Raw genomic sequence first — 3877 nt, 5'->3', positions numbered from 1 at the left:
AAGTCTTCAAGCTGTCAGGTTTGAAGACCCTGGGTTTTTTTTTCTAAAGGGTTGGGGTGCGAGGGTCTTGCAACTTGACAGCTTTAAGACTTGCATGCTTCAAATGCCAGAGTTTATTGAAACTAAAAACAGTGTACCATCCTATGTATTTTCGGTTTTAATAATGTGGCTCTCAAAATAAATTTCAATCGTGGTTTTAGCGAGATTTGGCTCAGTTGAAAAAAAAGGTTGCCCACCACTGACCTATAACAATCCCTGCAGCCTCTAACAGCTGATGATCCGGAGAAATTGAAAGTGAAACTAGCTGTTTGCTCCACATGGCAAATTGATGGGAGGCAGATTTTTTTTTCTTGTGCTATTCAGGCTATTTGCTGCAAGGAGGTAAGTCAACAACTATAAATGCCTATAGAATGTTAAAATTATTAGACTTATTTTTTTAAACACTGCATTATTGTTCTAGACGACATAACAAAATAAAGAAGCCTTTTAAAATAAATGCATGATCTGAAGAGGCCCAGTGGTATTGTTTTAAAAAGTGCTATTCTTTTAAATAGCAGGGAATAACTATACTTCCAGAAAGCACATTTTAACAGCATCTGTACAAGTATAGTGTGAAATGTACCACTACAAACAGTATATAATATATTGTCTGTACTGTTTGTGGTAAGGAGGCAAATTGCTGGGAGGCGGAGGCAGATTTTTTTCCCCTTGTTTTCCTCCCCAAAATCTAGGTGCGTCTTATACTCCAAAAAATATGGTATTCAGACCCTCCCAAAATATAATTTTTAATAAGATGCAAATTTGCTATGATGATTCTATTGGATGATTTTACTTTTTCACTTTTATTCTTGCATTTTATTGTGGTTGTTAAACAATTTGACATTTTTTCCATTTTTGGTCATCAATAAGATTTGTGATTTTACTTTTTCTTTTTAAAAGTTTGTTTTTAAAACTTTGCATAGTTGTTTGCCAAGAAGCATACATGAGTGGAAAGATGTGACTTGTTTTTGAAAAGCACAAACATTGTTTTGGCAGGAAAAATATCTTCTCCAGAATTGTAATCTGCTAATATCAGAAAAAACTGCTTTATGTTGTTAGATGAAATATTTTAAAATAAATTGGCTAGTGCTTAATATCCCCTCCAGCAAGAAAACAAAAGAAATTTTATTTGTTCAGTTCTTTGGGATATATTGCCAATATTATTCAGTAATATCAAATTTTCAAAACTGTGAGTCAAACAATTGCCAGTTGAACTCATGAGACTTCGCTATTACTTCAGCATTTTGAAATGGAAACCTTCCCCAATCCACTGATATTGTTCATCAAAATAATATGTCATCCCTACTGGCTTTATAACATTATGCTTGAAGCTCTTCTTTTATTACAAAAATGTTTCTTACTGTGAAAATTAAAATACTGGATACCAATTATTTTTGAAGAACTGTAGCCTTCTGATATACAACAGAATATACAACAATATTGTATTCAAACAAAGATGTTCAAATACATAAAACATTCACACCAAAAAACCTCAAACGAGTCATCTTTCTGAAAAAAAATATAAATAGTGGAGAAAGTTCCAGTAATAATCCCAATGACAATCTGACAACATAAGAATTATAAATGTATTATTATCATGATATTATTGTTATATTTTGTTTTGATAGTACCAAATAGGCTCAATAAAATGGCAGAGCTACATATATCTAATAAATTTCAGTGATGGTGCCATCTTATAATATACTTATACACTTGTATACCATGAATTTTGTTTGATCATTCAATGAATTATAATCCTTTCCCCTGTAGAACAAATTCAAGGTAATCTGCAGATTCTAAATTGTGACAACTTTAGTATACAAGTATATGACAAACATTAATTAAATTGGATACTTCCATGTTTTTCTAGAGGCATATGTTTTTGAATATATAATGATTAAATCTCAACTTGCAAACTATGTAGCAGGTGTGTATGTGAAATAAGACACAGCTGAACATCTTCATTGTAAAATTTTGTTGCAAGTTCCACTTCTATATTGTTTTTTTTTCCAATGTGAAAGTTTCTGCTATTATCATCATTCCTGTTTTGTAATTGACTGGAGAGTATCGTTCCTTCATCTTTAATATTCTGTTGGAAGAGGCTATTTGGCAGAGATGGGAACATCTTTTGGAAATCTCCATGGTACCCAAGATGCCAGAGACCCATTTTCCACTGCAGTTGCTCCTCTGAAAAACAGCAACCAATTACATTCTCAACAGGTACTTCAGTCCTTCAGGAATCTCCTGTATATCTCATCAATATTTCACTTGGGGAAAAAAGACAATACAGAAAAGCATCTATGGTTTTAATGTCATTTGTACCAGTAAAATAATCTGATACCACGATCATTTTTCATTTAAACTTTTTAAACCATATATTGATAAAATGATACTACTGCACTAGGTGACATTACTAAGTAAATTTGGGTGTGTGTGTGTGTGGAGGGAAGGATTGCAAAGAAGCAACTTAGGAACCGGCTATCTATTTTCCAAGTGACAAGACCAAATGTAAATACTGAAAATAAGAAAGGAAATTGGTTGAGTCTGATTTATAGTCAAGTTATGCATATGTACACGGAACATTTTAAGGTATAAATCCAACATTCACAATCTGATGTAAGAGGACTTACATGAAAGCACTTCTGCATGTGCTGCGTCTTACATACATATTTCAGTCACGAAACTGCAGTGAAAGTCTTACATTCACAGGCTGATTGCTGACCGGCCCTTACCCCCAACCTGAGATTCTTTGTGTGTTTGTGTATGCAACCAGACAAGCAGGACTCCCTTTTTTTAAAATTAGGTTGCACAACGAAAAGGACAGTAAAGAATAGTTCCTGGTCTCTGTTCAAAACTTGTTCTGTCCGGTCTTATTCCCAGCCGGCTCCAGCTTGGAGGCTGAACGACACCCAGCCAGCCTCCTTCGGCCAAAAAGGCCGAAGAGTTCCGGGCGCGGTTACGCCTCGTCCGGCCAACCGAGCCTTTCCAAGCTGAGGCGTTTCTCGGTTGGCGTCGTGCAGATGCCGAGTGCGGGAGAGAAACGGATCGTTCCCCCAAGGCGAAGCCGCGTTTTTCTCCGCGGGAAAAACACGTGGCGACCCACGGTTGGCCAAGCAAATGGGGATGGGTCTGCCCTTCGTCTGCAATCGCCGTCCCAGCTCTCAAGCGAGGGGGCTGCTGTCCGAAATGCTCGCCTCGGCAGCGAGGCAAGAGGGAGTTGCTGGTGGTTGTCGGGCACAAGCGCCTTTCCCCCTGGAAGGGAAGGAATGAACGCCCTGCCTTTCCCTTCCCTTCCTCTCCCTGCCGGGGAGGCAGCCCAACCCCGGACTCCCTTGCTGCAAACGCCCAGGGGAGGGGAGGTCTTCCCCGTGCCTGTCCGTGCAGCCGCAGAGAGGCTCTGCGGTCACCTTTGAATTTTTTGGGCCAACCCGCCCCGTCACCCACCGTTCCCCAAGGCCCGCAGCCTCCCTAGTTCCCTCTCGCCTCCTTCCTGTCTCTCTTCGGGTTCAGCCATTCATACAAAACTCTCTCCAGCACATTCATGTCTGCATCGTTCCTTGACGCATTGCAGGTGCAAGGCCACCAATCCAGGAGCCCGACTCTTCTGTGCCAACCATTGCAGAGTCCCGCCGACCAATCAGAAAGCGGTTCACAAAATACCCAGAGAAGACGCCTCGGCAATCAGATGCCTTATGGGTTGGTCCACTGATTGAAAAAATCGGGTAACCCTCCGCGAGGAGATGTAATCCCTTCCCTTAAATTAATTGATCATGCAAAAGCTTCGCTTCTTTGGCGCGGACGCTGCTTCGTTTTTGGATTCATACCACGGCGGCTGAGA

At 39.8% G+C, this 3877-nt stretch overlaps 1 long non-coding RNA gene across 1 annotated transcript; it reads right to left on the bottom strand.

Annotated features, from left to right (window-relative positions):
* Positions 1 to 846: 846 nt before the first annotated feature.
* On the bottom strand, positions 847 to 3472 carry LOC309388905. Its single transcript, XR_014174865.1, has 3 exons — positions 3000 to 3472; positions 2670 to 2908; positions 847 to 2226 (listed from the first exon to the last, which is right to left on the bottom strand). It is a non-coding gene; the product is annotated as an uncharacterized lncRNA (long non-coding RNA).
* Between the last annotated feature and the right edge of the window lie 405 nt (positions 3473 to 3877).

This window comes from Natrix helvetica (genome assembly GCF_964273705.1).
Source record: "Natrix helvetica genome assembly, chromosome: 1".
In the NCBI taxonomy this organism is placed as follows: Eukaryota; Metazoa; Chordata; class Lepidosauria; order Squamata; family Natricidae; genus Natrix; species Natrix helvetica.
This window is presented reverse-complemented; position numbering and strand designations above follow the sequence as displayed.